Consider the following 20,172-nt stretch of genomic DNA (forward strand, 5'->3'; position numbering starts at 1 on the left):
GTAAATCATAGTTTGCATTTTAATCAGGGAAAATAATGACCTTACACAGGTCATTATTTTATGCCTTGAAGCATATTTCATTGAAACTTGGTATCGTCCGGGTTGATTCTTCGAAAGAATGACCTATCGTTCTGAAAGAAAATAACTCCATATAGGTATATAAATATCAATTATTTGAAGTGGGTTAGAATTATAAATTAACAAAAAAAATCAGATATTTACGAGGGAAGGTATTTAAACTAAGACAGTACTTTATCTAAGCAAATATAACTGACAGAATCGTGATCATCTTTAAAACTTTTTTTGTACGGATTCGATAATATTTTAAATTTGAAATCAGCAATGACTTGTAACTTTATATATGCACCTATAATGGTTTACTTTTATAAATTTTGATTTGGATGGAGAGTTGTCTCATTGGCACTCATACCACATCTTCTTATATCTATATAGATTTATATATAGGTACCATTCCGATGCACCTGAGATCACCCCCGGTTTTTGGTGGGGTTCGTGTTGCTCGGTCTTTAGTTTTCTGTGTTGTGTTTTGTAGACTGGCGTTGGTCTTTTTGTCTTTTTCGTTTTGTGTCATGCATTGTCAGTTTATTTTTGCCTTTTGAGTTTTAATGTCCATTTGGTATCTTTATCCTCTCATTTATAACTACATCATATGAATAAAGGAAGAAAAGCACAATTGGTTCAAATAGGAGTATCAACTTTCTGTTAATAGTTAATAGTCCATCACGGTAATTCAAGCATCATGTCAGTTCACAGTCGTAATATTTGTAATTAGGATGATGAACAACGTCAATACTTCAAGACCATCATGTTTTAATCGTGAAGTTGATACGGAATATCTATCAACAAGGTCTTGGTATCTTCCGATGAACTTTTATTGAAAAAGATAGAGACGTTCTTTGACATAACCCTGGTTCATCAGCTTTCTGCTCAGACACTGGTGACGTTTTATAAAGTCTGGGTTGCAGCTGCAAGCTCTTGAATACGGAATGAGTTGGGAAATGTATATCCCATATGCAGGTGAAGTTGATATATTGCTACTAAGGAGGGGGAAATTGATGATTTCAAAACTAAAATCGTCTCGTTTGTCAAAGATTATGGTACTGAGATGACCGCTTATGTCAAATTCGAAGTTTAAGTCTAAAAATGAGGCGGAGGAAGCCGTGTCTGTTGTTTCTTTAATTTCTAGTTCTGGAAGATATATTAATGGAACCCAATCAGAAAAGTTTGGATTGTTAATGGAAAGAACATCATCAATATATCTGAATGTGAAATTAAATGATTTGGCTTCTTGACAAGTGTCTGAAGGAACTCAAACTCATATATATGAAAATAACAAAATATCGGCAAGGAGTGGCGCACAGTTCGTTCCCATAGGAATGCCGACAATTTGTTGAAAACGTCTACCTCGTCTTTACACTAAATCCATTGGATGTTGGATGTGTACTGATTAATATTTTAGTCTTAGATACAAGATTTTTTTTATTAGTTGTTATTGGCTTTGAATTAGCTGTCAGTAACTGCGAGTACTCTCGGATCTGTACTTAGTGTCCTTTTTGTTGTTAGGGATGAGGGATGGATAAATAGCCTGCCACGTCCGGTCTGTGTTTATATTTGATTGTCCCAAGACAGGAGCCTGTAGTTCAGTGGTTGTCGTTGGTTCATGTCTGTCATATTTGTTTTTCGTTAATTATTTTGTTATAAATTATGCCGTTAGTTTTCTCAATTGAATTGTTTCATATTTTTTGTCGGGGCCTTTTATAGCCGACTATACGGTATGGGTTTTTCTCTTTGTTGAAGGCCGTACGGTTGCCTATAATTGCTTACACCCACTTTATTTGAAATTTAGTGGATAGTTGTCTCATTGACAATCATACCTCATTTCCTTATTTTTATATTTAAAACCATTTGGAGAGGGCTTATCACATCAGATCAGTATTAAGCACAAATACAAATAACAAAAAGGCAAAGGACACAAATAACAGATCTCTAAGAGTACTTGCAAAAACTACAAGCTAATTCAAAGCCATAATTCACCTTATAAAAAAACCCTTTTCTCCATGACTGAAATCTCGCTCGGTATACATCTAACTTGTGTTAACAACTTTAAATCTTAAGAGCTTAAAAATTGTGCGCATAACACACACCTTTGAATATTGTCGTCCTCACAACGGTCAATATCATAAATATACACCATGCATTCAAAAAGACACGTTTTTCCTGCCTAAAGTAGGTGGTTCTCTCCAGACACTCCGGTTTCCACAACCAAACAACGAAAACTGACCGCCACGAAATAGCATAATAGTCCTGAAAGTACACGTTAAAGCTAGTATTTGACAGTTTTACTTATATTGATAAAAAAAGGGATGGATAATGCATGGAAATAAACATAGCCAAGGAAAAAATGTATCCTTTGGGATCCATCGTCTATAAAATTGCACAATTCCATCTTCTCCCGATACACCTTCTCTCTTAAACTGATGTTTGAACAGATTTTCTAGTTATAACTGTAACCAATACATTGCAAATTAAAGGCTACCGACTTCTATTATAATTTATCATTTTGTATTTGTAAATCGGATAAATATTTGAATAAAGGTAGTTATTGATTACTTAAAATGTCATCGTGAGATTGCTATTATCTGCATATTTCAATGTTAAGTGTTTTTTTCTTCAAAATCACATTGCATTTACTGCTGCTACCCTTCATATCATCCCTAAACGAAAATAATTGCAAGCTCCACGTAGGAATTTTTGCCTGAATGATACAAAGTATCAATAATTTTTTAGTTAAATGGAAGATGTGTTGGTCAACATCTTGAAATGCTGATCGTTTTTGCGCGGCCAGGTTGCAGTATATCCATTAAACATGTGTTATTTAGAAATAAATGGTTCGAATTGTGATATAGGTACAACACCGCCCGTAAGGAGTCAATTGACAATTTCGTTCATTTTAATTTATTTATACCGACTTTGCTACTAAATTTTACTATTCAGGTTTTAGTCTATTTATTACTCATAATTACTGTTTCTCGATATCTACTGCAGAAAAATAATAACAAGGGGCACACCAGTGCCTGTATCGCTCACCTGTTGAAAAATTAACAGTTTGCTAATTAGGACTTTTATATGCACATACCATAGTAACTCTATAAATCATGTTGCTGATCATTTTTGCAATTCATATGTTTAACCTAGCTTCTATAGGTTTTCCTATAACAGCTAAAAAAGCAAACAAAAAACCAGTAAAAATGAACATTTCAGGGGCAATAACCCCAAAAATGGCTGTCAATCCTATCGGAGTAAATTGATTATATGATCAGTTTTGCAGTTTACACTTTTAACCTAACTCCTATAATTTTCAAAATAATAGCCAACAAATGCTAAAACTTAGACAAAAATAGACATTTCACGGGAAATAACTCCAAATAAGTAGTTAGATTTCACACTTAGCCTAGTAGTTTCATTTGAAAATTTTTACTTAAGGATGTACTTAGGTGAAATTAAAAAATCTAGAATTTAAAATTGATACTGTAAGTCGGAAGAGCATTAGTTAAAGAACAAAACAAGCTAAAAATATTGATAGGTTATGGATCTCCTTTTCGAGATATTTGAGTTTTTAAAAATGACGGGAAAAGGCTGACTCGGACTTTTACCTTATATTTGCATTGGTATTATTTGGGTCTCAAATCGAAAGGAAAGAAATCTAGAATCTGCTTAAATGTTGGTAAATGATCTTTTATGAGCTATTGAAGTCTTATATGAAAAGAAAAATGGGTGTTATGGGGCACAATATTTAACCCTGTATCGTAGGAAAAAAACCGAGGAGTCCGAACATCTGACACAAATTCCTAAACATCACCTAAGTACATCCTTAAGTTTATGACTGCGATGATGGACGCAAGGTGATATATATCAACAGCTCACATGACCTTTTGGTCAATTGAATTTAAAATGTACCTGGTTTTTTTACAATTTTGAAGTGTATGCAGCAGAAAATCAATCAAGTATAATTCTGATTGAATATATTTGCGACCTCCCATTTACCCTCAAACATTTTATCAAGCTTGAATGTTGCGTCTATACTTGCCCATGCTATTCAGGGTTCGATTTCTGCTGTCGTTGTAAGCTGCGCATTGAAGAGCATTTTATTATTTATGGAGGAAGCCAGAGAGAACCAACAACCTTCGGCAGGGAAACTGATGATAATATATAAGTTTTGTGGTTAAAACAGTTACTATAGATTTAATGTTTAAATTTTATATGCAACTTTCTGTATTTGTTGTATGAAATCACTGTTAGGTGTTCATATTCATCTAATAGGATTCATCTAACCATGACCTCACTTACATGAATTAATTATGGTTAAGACCTTTTTTTATACCTGAAGATATATATATATATAAGTCTAAATTGAAAACAACGTTCAAACCTATGATTGCGTTGGATAAAAACCGCAATTTTTATACGTGTGCATGCAAAACAAAATTTCTTGGTAGAGGGGTCTAAATACAGCACAAACAACATTTTCCAAAAGACCAAAAAAGTAAAAATTATATTTTAACAAAACGCATTTGACTAACAGGTCAAACAACGGATGTTCTTAAACCCTGCTGACTGCCATTGGCGATTGCCAAATAAACGGATCACAAGATGTAACAAAATGGATCTTTATTATTAATTTAATACCAAACAGAAAACAATAAACTTTCGGAAAAAATGGTATACCGCAAACATGAGGTGCAAAAAATTGTACACCATATCCGGATTTCGACAATTAATGTCTCTTCAGTGATGTTAGGAATCGAAACGGTATTTGGAAGGTCATATTATTTACCTCAATTTAGGATAGACTCTTGAATTTTGAAGAGTCGAAATAAGATGAACGGATCATATAAACCCGTAGGCAAATATAATACAAGTCCAAACGACAAAATATAAATATGTCTAAATTGAAAACAACGTTCAAACCTATGATTGCGTTGGATAAAAACCGCAATTTTTATACGTGTGCATGCAAAACAAATTTCTTGTTAGAGGGGTCTAAATACAGCACAAACAGCATTTTCCAAAAGACCAAACAAGTGAGAAGTATATTTTAACAAAACGCATTTGACTAACAGGCCGAACAACGGATGTTCTTAAACCCTGCTGACTGCCATTGACGATTGCCAAATAAACGGATCACAAGATGTAACAAAATGGATCTTTTTTATTAATTTAATACCAAACAGAAAACAATAAACTTGCGGAAAAGATGGTATACCGCAAACATGAGGTGCAAACATTAGTACACCATATCCGGATTTCGACAATTAATGTCTCTTCAGTATTGTTATGAATCAAACCGTTTTTGGAAGGCCATATAATTTATCTCAATTTAGGATAGACTCTTGAATTTTGAAGAGTCGAAATAGGATGAACGGATCATATAAACCCGAAGGCAAATATAATACAAGCCCAAACCAAAAAATATAAATAAGTTTAAATGGAAAAACAACGTTCAAACCTATGATTGCGTTGGATAAAAACCGAAATTTTTATACGTGTGCATGCAAAACAAATTTCTTGGTAGAGGGGTCTAAATACAGCACAAACAACATTTTCCAAAAGACCAAAAAAGTAAAAATTATATTTTAACAAAATGCATTTAACTAAAAGGTCGAACAACGGATGTTTTAAATCCTACTGACTGCCATTGGCGATTGCCAAGTAAACGGATCACAAAATGTAACAAAATGGGTCTTTTTTATTAATTTAATACCAAACAGAAAACAATAAACTTGCGGAAAAGATGGTATACCGCAAACATGAGGTGCAAAAATTTGTACACCATATCCGGATTTCGACAATTAATGTCTCTTTAGTATTGTTAGGAATCGAAACCGTTTTTGGAAGGTCATATAATTTACCTCAATTTAAGATAGACTCTTGAATTTTGAAGAGTCGAAATAGGATGAACGAATCATATAAACCCGAAGGCAAATATAATACAAGCCCAAACGAAAAAATATAAATAAGTCTAAATTGAAAACAACGTTCAAACCTAAGATTGCATCGGATAAAAACCGCAATTTTTATACGTGTGCATGCAAAACAAATTTCTTGGTAGAGGGGTCTAAATACAGCAAAAACAACATTTTCCAAAAGACCAAAAGAGTGAAAAAGTATATTTTAACAAAACTCATTTGACTAGCTGGTCGAACAACGGATGTTCTTAAACCCTGCTGACTGCCATTGGCGATTGCCAAATAAACGGATCACCAGATGTAACAAAATAGATCTTCACTATTAATTTAATACCAAACAGAAAACAATAAACTTTCGGAAAAGATGGTATACCGCAAACAAAAGGTGCAAAAATTAGTACACCATATCCGGATTTTGACAATTAATGTCTCTTCAGTGATGTTAGAAATCGAGACGGTATTTGGAAGGCCATATAAATTACCTCAATTTAGAATAGACTCTTGAATTTTGAAGAGTCGAGAAAGGATGAACGGATAATACAAACCCGAAGGCAAATATAATACAAGCCCAAACGAAAAAATATAAACAACTAAAACAAGTCTAAATTGAAAACAACGTTCAAACTTATGATTGCGTTGGATAAAAACCGCCATTTTTATACGTGTGCATGCAAAATAAATTTCTTAGTAGAGGGGTCTAAATGCGGCACAAACAACATGTTCCAAAAGACCGAAAAAAGCGAAAAAGTATATTTTAACAAAACGCATTTGACTAGCATGTCAAACAACGGATGTTCTTGAACCCTGCTGACTGCCACTGGCGATTGCCAAATAAACGGATCACCAGATGTAACAAAATTGATATTAACTATTAATTTGATACCAAACAGAAACGATAAACTTGCGGAAAAGATGGTATACCGCAAACAAAAAGTGCAAAAAAAATTGTACACCATATCCGGATTTCGACAATTAATGTCTCTTCAGTGATGTTGGAAATCGAAACGGTATTTGGAAGGCCATATAATTTACCTCAATTTAGGATAGACTCTTATATTTTGAAGAGTCGAAATAGGATGAAAGGATCATATAAACCCGAAGGCAAATATATATATATATATATTTAAAAGTTGATCTAAAAGACTTATAACATAATCAAACCATAAAACAAGCGATACACTTCAGCGTGTGCACTCTTCTTATTAATTTATAGAACCCGAAGATCAGAAACGCGTTGGGCTGATACCTTTAATATTATGTTGACTACAAATATGCACAGATTATATCTCATCAACAATTTGTCCTACAGTTATCATCAAATAAGTAGCCTCTAAGCAATACATTCTACCAGACAGGAATATAATTGCTCGGTTTTATATTTTTCAAGTAATTCCACAAATTCAGAAAATTTGGTACTAGGAACATATCAGATGACAGGCATTTGTACCTTTTTGCGACTCAACTTATATTTAACATGCCTTATTTTTGCCTATTGGTTCTTAAAATGTTTTCCTTATATCTTTTTTTCGCTGACGTCTGTTAAATGTTCATTACATCTACCATTTGAAATGGCAAACAGATTCACTTTTAATTCAATGCTTAAATAAACGTAGAACAATATATAGTATGCTTGTCAGACCCGCTGCACTAGTACCATTTCAAAGAAATTAAACTGAATTGGTCATATCCGCTTCATCAGAAATGTGTCACACTTATTAAACATAATGTATAGATCAGATGACAAGTGTTTGGAATTTTTATTCATGGACATATAGAAATACTTTGCCTGTGTGATTGACTAAAAGAAAGTTTTATGTGTACTAATGCCGATTAAAGCTAAATTGTTTTCGAAATCAAGAGTTTACCAGAAAATATTTAGAATAGACATTAATAATGGTAGAAGATCAATGCTGTAGGGCATGGATTTTTTTTACTGAAACATCAATTATAGGTAACTGGACATAACTAACACAGAAAATAAAAGAGGGACGAAAGATATCAGATATCAAACTCAGAGATCGAAAACAAACTGACAACGCCATGGCCAAAAATAAAAAGACAAACAGACAAATAATAGTACAGATGACACAACATAGAAAACTAAAGACTAAGCAACACGAACCCCACCAAAAAATGGTGGTGATCTCAGGTGCTCCAGAAGGGTAGGCAGATCCTGCTCCACATGTGGCACCCGTCGTGTTGCTTATGTTATTACAAATCCGGTAAATAGTCTAATTCGGTAGGTCACATTCGTGAAAAGGAAAGGGTATTGTAGTTACGACATAAGGAACATATCCGATATCATCTGTGAAACGGTTATTCCATAACGGTCAACCAACTTAAAGTTCACACCTGAGTGACTTAAAAAGTAATCAGTATCAGCCTACACCCTTAGCCTATAGGTTGAACCTTAAGGGCATACGATACAAAAAAGATCCATCGTTGATTTTTCCTTAAGATTTTGGCACAAAGTCAATTCTGATATGCACTATCGAAATATGCAAAGAAAAATGCCATCATGACTTACTTTTCAGATTGAAATTTGCATGTTTTACGTAAAAACACAAAATTTCTTTTTTGAATACTACTCCGAAAAGATAACACATCTTTTAAAAGGAAAGAGATATTTTCACCGGGTGTTTTGCAAAGTATTCCTAAATTTACTGGCCGTCCGGGGGATTTTAAAAATGAAAGTTTAATGCATTTAATTTTTTTGTGAAATCATACAATTCCATTTCCATTCTCAATTTTAGTTATCGATAATTAATAGCTGGACACACTTTTCTTGCTTTTACAAATCCATATAGAAAAACATTCTATTGTTGAGTTTTTCTTGCAATTTTGATATAATTTTCATGAAATAGCACATAGTCGATTGCAAAAGAAAATTATGGGGGTACATGTGCTCATTTTTTTTTAGCTTGAAACAGAAAACATATTTTTGTTATATTTGAGATCCCATTTCCCTTTTTACGGCGTAAAATTACGTTGCAGTGTATTCTTAATGCAACATCGTCGTGTAGCTTTTCACGCCGTACATCAAAACGCACGCATATTGCTGTCATATACGAATTTATTGATGATAAAAAAGTAAGCAATCTTCATTTGCACCCGTAGTAGATTTTGCGTGCTTAAATATACTACATGTTCGTTTTCTATTGCAAACACTATCAAATTCACGTAACTGATTTGATGACGTTAGAAATTTTCCGCGAGTTTTGTATGCTTATCATTAGTAACGTTGCGAAAACAACACGTTAAAAAATTTGGATGCCTTATTATTTGCCATTGCGACTGTATCATATGCCCTTAATGACGCAAACAGTGCACATAGGGACATATATTCAAATCAACATCATTGACCATTTTAATATGATCCATTAGCTTCTGTTTTACCTTTAGTTTAATTCAAAGTTCACATGTTGGATACAATATTATTTTAATATAAGGTAATTTTGAATCATTGTCATGCTCCTCTGATGTAAGGCCAAGTTTTCACTCTTGTAAGTATGTCACAACATTTCAGATCTTGCGTCCTAAAATTCAATGGATTACACTATAGAGGTGGGCCAACATCAAACTTCTATTTATGCACCATTTAAGTTGGTTCAAACTTACATCCAATCTACTATTTTAAGTCGACGTATAATATAAAAGTAGATGAGAACGTGGCCTGTATAAAGTGCTTCCAACGTAATATTGTGTTAGTAGTAGCATGAACATATTGAATAAAGGAAAAAAGCTGAAATGATTCAGGACCTTTATTGAATATATATACGCAACTGAATTCTGTTGGATATATTCGATAAATGATGTTACATGCAGGAAAATCTTAAGGTTTGTTAAGCATCAAACATACTTTTCATTAATCACTTGAACATCACATTTCGGATTTCAGTTCAACAAGGTATGGTTATGGACACCTTAACTTGTAGACAGTTGCAAAATTGAAGAGGCTAGTTTCCATGTACAAGTTTGAATATTCAGTTGGTATCTTCCGTCTCTCCTTTGGTACACTTTTCTTGCAAAATAAAGGCAACAGTAGTATACCGTTGTTCGAAATTCATAAATCGATTGAGAAAAAACAAATCCGGATTACAAACTAAAACTGAGGGAAACACATCAACTATAAGAGGAGAAAAACGACACAACAGAAACACTAAAATGCAACACACACAGAAACGAACTATAAGATAACAATAGCCATTTTCCTGATTTGGTACAGGACATTTTAAGAAAAAATGGCGGGTTGAACCTGGTTTTGTGGCTAGCCAAACCTCGTACTTTTATGGCAATGTTAAATATAACACTAAAATGACACCATTACATGACATGAATACAGTACAACATTACGGACAGAGAATTACGGAAATAAACAACACAATATAGTACGTTTGGACAACGAAACAACAGAAACACTGAAGTGAACAAACAACAAACGACAATGCAACACACACAGAAACAAACTATACGATATCAATTGCCATTTTCCTGACTTTGTACAGGACATTTTTAAGAAAAAAATGGTGGGTTGAACCTGGTTTTGTGGCTAGCCAAACCTCCCGCTTTAATGGCAATGTTAAATATAACACAAAAATGGCAATATTACATGACAGGACTACAATACAAATAAATAGAAGGACATACAGGACAGAGAAACTCACAAATAAACAATACGATAGAACATTGCGACAAGCTAATAGTTATTAAAGGTACCAGGCTTATAATTTAATACGCCAGACGCGTGTTTCGTCTACACAAGACTCACCAGTGAGGCTCAGGTCAAAATAGCAAAGAAAGCCAAACAAAGATGAAGACCATTGATGACCCAAAATTCCAAAAAGTTGTGCCAAATATGGCTAAGGTTATCTACCTGGGATAAGAAAATCCTTAGTATTGAAATAATTCATATTTTTGCAAACAGTAAATTTATAAAAATTAAAACTGTGTGATCATAGATAATCTGCGTTTACTATACATAAATGAAGACTCAAGCAACTGTTTATGTAAATTGTATAACTCGCACACGGGTGAATTATGACATGCAAAGATATTCTTTTTTCTGAAACTTTATATGGCGATTTGCGTGCAAATATCGTAAGGTAACATTTTAAAAGCTTAATCGGAATGAGTATAGATGATTATAGGGTTTTGGTTTTCACGTGATTTAAATAACACATTTTTTCTGTTAAAAGAGATGGAACGTACTAAAGGGCCACAAATTTAAGTTTATAGAATGAAACTATACTGCTAAAACTAAAGTTGACCTGAAGCATTTTTGACTTTTCTGCTTGGGTCTGTGTCTTTTTTATATGCTCTCAAAGATTTAGCATTTTTTTGCTTCTTATCTTCTGTTCTAGAGCTTACCTGATGACGGTTATTGTGATTATGTGAACGAATATCAAATCATACGTAATTTGATTATAGTTTTACTATTCAGGCATCACGCAATTACAGTATGTCAGGGACCTCTCAATGGGGATATATATAGTTCCTATTTTACACATGTCCATTCATAAATATTTTTTTTGCATGAAAATTTATAGGAATTTGTTTTGAATATATTTATATACTCACAGCAAAGAGTTTCTTTTGACAGAATAACCAAGTAATCGAGAGAAAAAAAGCAAGAAAAATTCTTTCTAAAATTAAGTAGCGTGTCAGTTATAGACAAGTAGTCCATCATGCATTGCAAATCATTCAGTGGATAGGTCAATCGTCAAAATAAAAAAAAATGCTTTATTTTTCAACAAACACTAATACATGCATTGACGGGGGCATATGTATGCTAAATAATACATGTCCGTATAAAGAAATGTGCCCGACCTGTTAAATGCAGCTGTCCTGTTGATTTGAAAACGACGGGTCACAGCGATTTAATTTAGAATTGTACTTCTTTTTTTTATTTGTGTTTCAGTATCTATCCATGAATTAAAAATGTTCACAATACCTTTTATACTAGAATATTAAACGAGTGCACCCAGTTTAAAGGTTATCATTACACTGTTACTTTTATGTTGACATAATAACCTGTACATGTTGACCAGTTTAGTCTTGTGCACATGATTTATTATTCCAAAAACAGATGTATTGTGAACATATCATTAAATTCATGGATATATATTGAAACACAGAAACCGAAGAAGTGAGTACAATTTCAAATTGCAAGGGGGCGACTATTCAGTTAAAGAAAGGAAGGGGATAGCTATGCAAGAGGCTTTTGAAATCAGCATGAACAAAATTGCAAATAAACATGTATGCAGAATTGTCTCAAATATACGTCCTCAAATAAGAAAAAATGATTGAGTAAGACCAAATTCATTGAAATTACCTGCTTAATTTGTAGTAAAAGAATATAGATCCCGTAACTGTTGTTATACCTGTTCAGTTATAACAAAATCTAAAATGAATACATGTATCAATGTTTCCACAAAAGCTACACTGACTCCAATCAACGTAAATTTTGCACACAGGGATTCATATGCTTCTTGATATTTTCACGAGTTATTTGTTGTTAGAATGATATTTAAATGTTCACGAAAATCTGATCGTTGGAGTCTTTGATGGAAATACACATTTGTTCCGTGCAAAAAAATTATGCAGTCCAGAGGACAAAAATGATTTTTTTGAAGGTCCGGGGTTCTTATTACCAACATAAATAATCTTAGTATGAAAGTTGATCGTAGGTTAATCTACATCAACTCGTACGAATAAATGTTCTCTTATTTTTTTAATATGCCACAGAACGTTATACATATATATACCCTTTTGCTTGTGTTATGACTGTCGTAAAATTAAATTTAAACGAATGGATAATGCGTTTACTGAAGATCTAACAACTGTCATTTGAAGCATTTGATTTTTCTTCCTCCAATAATAATAATTATTAAATATTCGAAAGAAACTAACAGATGTAAATTTAGGAATTCTATATACCTGATAAAAGATAAACCAAATATATTGAAATCACTTGTAATATTTCCAACGATTCCAGATTACCTTCGTTGTAGACAAATTGTAAGACAAACTAATTTATAATCATCATAAAAAACAACAAAAAGTAAGTTTGAATTTTGGCAATTTTTTGTCATGGATTTATTAGTACAGTTCAACTATATATCAACCGGCCAACGAATTTGCATTCATCGACAATGTCTCATTAATGTCCAAGATAAAAACATTGAAGAGCAACCATCATATGTTTTCTCCAAATGGCAACTAGGCTACCAGACGCCAACTGTGATAAATTCAGCCATTCAGTAACACTATGTATTCAGGTCACATTCTGTCCAATCCACAATGCTTCTTTTGACAATATCTGAAAATATACAACAAACAGCAGAAAAAGTATTCTCAAGGGTGGGATAGGGTGGGTTTTTGTGTTCCTTCAGTTTAAATCACGCAATGAACAAATCACGAAAAGCATGCAATTTTATATCCAAAAAAAGCGGGAAAACCGTTTATGAAATTATGTAGGTAAAAGAAAGACGCTCAAGTCCTTAAAAATTAAAGAAAAGTTAACTCTAGTTTAGCAGACGATTATCTCAATTTATTAAATTGATTTAATACTTAATGGTTAAATCTTAGTATTAAATATTCGAAAGAAACCAACAGATGTAAATTTTGGAATTCGATACTGATAAAAGATAACCCAAATTCATTGAAATCACTTGTAATATTTCCAATGATTCCAGATTACCTTCGTTATAGACAAATTGTAAGACAAACTAATTAATAATCATAATAAAAAACAACAAATAGTAAGTTTGAATTTTGGCAATTTTTTGTCATGGATTTATTAGGACAGTTCAACTATATATCAACCATCCAACGAATTTGCATTCATCGACAATGTCTCATTAATGTCCAAGATAAAAAAAACATTGAAGGGCAACCATCATATGTTTTCTCCAAATGGCAACTGGGCTACCAGACGACAACTGTGATAAATTCAGCCAAATGCTAGTAAACTTCGGAGTATATCAACTATACTATACAACACTTCAACGAAGTATATCAACTATACTATACAACAGTTCAACGGAGTATATCAACTATACTATACAATAGTTCAACGGATTATATCAACTATACTATACAACAGTACAACTATAAACAACGTGTACAACTCAACATTTATTTAACTATGCATTTACAACTAAACAACAAAATTGTTGTATATTCAACAGAACTGTTCAACTTAATGCATGTGTTTAACAACTGAATAAAATATTCAACTAAAATATAACTAATAATTTAAACTTCATGAGCCAATACATGATGGCTTACAACTTTATACTGTTTTAATTTTCTCTGGATATAAAAATCTGTTTGGATATTTAATAAACAACTCTAATGCTGACTTAATAGCATTGATACAAATGTCATTGCCAATATATGACAGATGTACGCCATCATCGGCGAAAAGAGTTGGATGGATATCATCAAAACCAAAATGTTTGATAGCCTTGCCCCCAACTTTATGTAGATAAGATCTAACCCCCTTATTTAAACGGGCTCTAGAACGTTCTATTGCCTTTTTATTCATGGTATTCCTCCAAGATTGCCTTGGCAAAATGTATGACCAAATAACAGTTGTGTTTGGTAACGATGACATTAACTGATGTAAAGTGTCCTTAATATTGTATAAAAGTTTACCATTTTGAATGTTACATAAATCATTACCACCGCAATGAATAAGAATTATTGAAGGTTGCCCTCTCCAATTCAACAATACAGTTATTATTGAAAGAATTATATGCCATAACATTCCTGAATGACCTATCCACACAATACCGTATCCAAGTTTATCCAGACCCAGATCAATACCAGTTGCTCTAGTTTGAGTGTGTTCAGATGCCCTTTTTACCAAAGATGAACCAATGATCCAAATGTAATTTTTTGCTGCACCCAAAATTAAATATTAGGAATTCTAATGTAGCGCTGGAATGACGACGACATCCAGCAACCCATGGTTTTTATCTGATTTTCAGATTACCAGACATAAAGGTTGATGTCGCTGCTCCTATTCTAAACGAATGCGTATTAAATATAGATGTGTTAAAACTCAAAAACTGGAGTCCTTTGTTTAAAACAGTCTGAAACTGAAATCTTGTCAATGATTTGCCATTAACATGGCAAAAAAGAGGACCATCAATTCCAGGTCTAACTTGCAAAAAAGCTTTCAAACTATGTAGAGGACAAATTTCATTTGATTCATTTTTATCCACAACTAAAGTAGTGGATCTCCCTTTTTTTATCAGTTTTTGAAAATTTTATAGAAACAAACAGCTGATTTTTTACATGGTCAATATAAACATTTCGCCTATGTAAAACATGCTCGTGTATAACGTTTGATGTAATGACAACTTCACTCACACGTAAAAATGCAGCAAAAGCTAAGTTAAATGCTGTTTGAAACATTATGGTTTCATATCTAGAAGAGCACACGTGCCTCAAAGCCGCATTTAATCTGATTAAGATATCAATAGTTAATGGTTCCCTGATTTCTTTAGACTTGTAAAGTCTATAACAACCACCCAAAAGTTTCTGAATGATAAAAGATTTAGTTAAATCTTCATTCTCTTGAATTTTTAATTTGTAACTTAATCCAGATACATGTATATATGATCTAATTGTAGATGATGAATACTGATTAAGTGACAAAAAACCAATATAAAGAATAATTTGTCTGTTACTTGGTGGCCAACTAAGTGGAATAAAATATTCCATCCTGATCATATTGAACCAACGCATTGCAGTTTCATAAACGTTCTTCGTACTTTGAGAAATTGAATAATTCAACAATTTTGAAGCTTCTACATCAAAAGATCTAAGAATTCTTGTGGAATAGTCTGTGGCTTCGAGTCGGCATTGATTGTTACTTCTCTGAACTTCTTCATCTGTCCACGAGATAAAGCATCAGTATTAAAATTGTCTTTTGAAAAAATATTCAACGCTTTAAACTGAAAATTGAATATCTATGTCCACAAAACTATTTTTTTAACAAAAATATAACTCTGTCATTTTTTGAAGATTTTGTATTTAAAATTGTAACAACAGCCATATTATCACAATGAAAAATTATCTTCTTATTTGTAAATCTTTCTTTCCATAAATAGATGGCCAAAGCAATAGGTAGTATTTCCAAATAAGTAATGTCACTTAATAAAAGTTTGTCCCAATTATATGGCCATTGTAAAATTGCCCATGACCCATTTAAATAAGCTGCACAATCCAATGAATGACCACCTGCACTTTCAGTACACGAATGTAAATCAGCATTTGAAACCCAGTCCAAATCTTGGATATATGTATAGCCATTAAATTCTTTAAGAAAATATTGCCACATTGCAAATCATCTCGTATTCCTTTGGTCAATCTTATAAAATGATGAGGTTTTTTAACATTTTTAAAAAAGCCATATAAACGCCTCATAAATGCCCTACCGGAAGGAAGAGCCCTTGCACAAAAAGCCAACGAACCTGTTAAAGACTGCGTTTCTTTAAGAGGAACTTTTCGTTTTGTCAATACCCCATTTATTTGATCTTTTAGTTTTTCAATTTTATCATCTGGTATTTTAACCAACATCTCATCTGAATCAATTAACAAACCTAAATATTCAAGTTTTGTGCAAGGACCTTCTGTTTTTTTCATTTACTATAGGAACCTCTAAGCTTGAACAAACATTTGAAAATGCAGTCATAAGATAGAGACAGTCATGAGCTTCTCCAACAAATATAAAATCATCAAGATAATGATCAAAATTTTATGGATGCGTTTTATTTTTAACTGACCAATGCAAAAAGGTTGAAAATTTCTCAAACGTAGCACAACTAATAGAGCATCCCATGGGCATTGTTTTTTGTATATAGTAAAGGCCATTTAGTTTGATGCCAAGTAAATCAAAATCACCGGGATAACATTTTAGTAAAGGAAATGCTGATTTAGTATCCATTTTTGCCATTAAAGCTGATTTCCCCATTTGTTTACCAATTTTGACTGCATTGTCAAATGATGAATAAGTGACCTTGGTAAACTGAGTATCAATAAAATTATTGATACTTTCATTCGGTGGGTAAGACAAATGAGTTATCAATCTAAGTCTACCAGTTTTATAAGGAACTAACCCAGTAGGAGAGCACCGAAGATTTGAAATAGGTTTATGTTTGAATGGGCCTGCCATTCGACCTAATGATATCTCATTATTCAACTTCTTTTGAGCTTCAATAGGGTTTTTTAAAACAGACAACACATTTTTATATTCGCATGAACGTCTAGGACCTTCATAGTGAATTTTAAAACCATATTTAAATCCATTCAAAAGTTCAACAGCACTTTGATTATCAGGCTATATTTCCAAAAGCTTAGAGAGTTCATTTACATTAACCGGAGATGTTCCTAGAGCCCAAATATTAAACTGGTTTGGCTGTAGTTTTGAAAATATGTAAATTATCTTTTGTTAAAACCTCCTTTTGGGTTTTGTCTATAAGCAGAGTTGTTTAGCAAAGGTGCAATGTTATTCCTCTTAAACCTAAATAGACCAGTATTAACTTCATTGTCCATATATCGACAACATCTTAAAGCAGGATGATTAAAACCACATTTGAGACATGCATGCCTGTATTGGCAATTGCGTTTATTACAAAAACCTTTAAAATTAAAATCGTAGCATTTATAACCAACATAACCAACATTAGCTTGTTGTTTTTGAGTATTGGTAGTTAAATTACGTAACCACAAAAAACCATCTATAGATGACCATTTTTTTGTATAATCCCTTGATACCCTCAAACGGAATTGTTGGTCATAAGAATACCATTTTTCAACAGGATGATCAACCGCTGCACCCCTTAATATGGACATACACGAGAAAAGTTCACTTACCTTTCCAGGATACCTTTCAATAAGGACCTGGGCATAAGCAAAAAAAGAATCAGTCCAATCTTCAACAGAATTAATAGTATGGGTTTTTTAAACTTTGTTTTGAATAACCAGATACCGTCATTAATGCCAATGGTGTTTTCATTATTTGTTTGGCAGTTAATATTGTTACGATGCATAAAGGACAAATCAATGTACTCAAAATTCCAAATTTTATCCTTAAGCTTTTGGCTAACAAATATGTAAATTTCTTAAAAACCGGGTAACATTAGAGGTTCATCAAAAACTTCATTAACCTCACCTAAGGCAGTTAATTGCGGCTCATTCACTTGAATGTCTACATCAGGGTGCAGGCAACAAATTGTGGTTCATCAACCCGCCGTCTTCTTTCTAAAGGTGCTTCATCGTCTGCATCAGCTGGAGGACGCCTTCTCACATTCCTAACAACTGGTTGTGGCTGTTGTACTTCTTTCCTAGAAGCCCTCCTAACTCGTAGTTCTCGACCTCCAACCGGGTCCTGCCGGCGACGCTTACCTCTACCTCTTGGCATTGTTATAAACTATTATAATTATAAAGACAGCTTAGATACATACATAAAGTCTTTAAAGCCTTGTTCATATTTCAAAATATAAATTCAACTTAAAAATAATTATTCAACTTAAATAAATTGAAATACCAATATATTTACACACTACGTAGTCTTAAATAAACTTTAATACATGTTAATGCATTAAAACAATTGAATGTTATTAAAAAAATATAACTAAAACAGCTACAATGTGTGCTTTTAATAAAATAAAACATCGTTTATTAACGGTTTAGTTCCTTCTATTACTAAGCTTATAACTTAATTAAATTATGTATCCTCGAATTTTTAACATATAAAAGATTTAACGTGTAATCAAATTAAACGTAACCGGGCATGTAAATGTTAACAATGCATACACTACATACATTGTAATTACCTGTTCAAAGTGTATCGCTCATACATTCAAAACAAACAAATATATCACCTGTAGTAAAGCATTTAATTTTGATGCTATTAAATGGTTAAAATATGTGTGCACAATGTAACTTATTAATTAAATCATAGTTTTTTCAGTGTAATATGCTAAACAAGTAAGCGAAAAATTTAACTAATGAATCGAACTATTTGCAAGAAATAACTTTCAAATAAAATTCAATCTTTTCTTTTACAAATTACAGAAATAAAATCATCCGGAAAATACACCTGCAATAAATATATCTAACTATCAATAAAACATTTGTACTTATCTTCTGTCCGAATCAGCCTGTCCTTTTTGTGTTCTTTCAGTTCAAATCACGCAATGAACAAATCACGAAAAGCATGCAATTTTATATCAAATAAAAGCGGGAAAACCGCTTATGAGATTATGTAGGTAAAAAAATGACGCTCAAGTCCTTAAAAATTAAAGAAAAGTTAATTCTAGTTTAGCAGACGATTATCTCAACTTATTAAATTGATTTAATGCTTAATGATTAAATCTTATCAATATAGTTCTCTATTGTATACACAAAATACAAAAAATAATGTTTATGCCTTAGGTCAGAGGTTTTACAATGACTTAGGTAGACATAATATTATATTGATAAAATAAAAATAAACGTCTAATATAAAAATAAGGAGATGTGGTATGATTGCCAATGAGACAACTATCTACCAAAATTCAAATAAAGTGGATGTAAGTAATAATACGAAACCGTACGGCCTTCAACAATGAGAAAAATAGTCGGCTGTAAAATACCCCGACAAGAAAAATATGAAACAATTCAATTGAAAAAAACTGACAGCCTAATTTACAAGTATGACAGACAAGAACCAATGACAACCACTGAACTACAGGCTCTTGACTTGGGACAGGCACATAATGAATGTGGAGGGATTAAACATGTTTATGAGCGCTAAACCACCCCCTAACCTGGGACAGTGCTGTTACAGCAAAACATTAGAACAAACTATAACAATCAGTTGAAAATGGCGTAACTCATCAGATTTATACAAAGTAGAAAAACATCTGACAAAAACAAAGACTGGACGTGACAGAGTACTTATACATTATACAAAAAAGACAAAAAAGACATAAAGTAATGTCTGAGAGAACTCGCAGTTACTGACAGCTAGTTCAAAGCCAATAACAACTAATAAAAGAAATCATTTTTATAAGACTTATATATCAATCAGTACACATCCAATGTGCAATGCAAAAAAATAGTCTTGATTTCAAAATTTATTTCTCCACAAAAATACTTTCACACGGCCAACCGACCAATCGCACATGTA

The sequence above is a fragment of the Mytilus californianus genome, unplaced genomic scaffold (assembly GCF_021869535.1).
Source record: "Mytilus californianus isolate M0D057914Y unplaced genomic scaffold, xbMytCali1.0.p SCAF_2, whole genome shotgun sequence".
Taxonomy (NCBI): domain Eukaryota; kingdom Metazoa; phylum Mollusca; class Bivalvia; order Mytilida; family Mytilidae; genus Mytilus; species Mytilus californianus.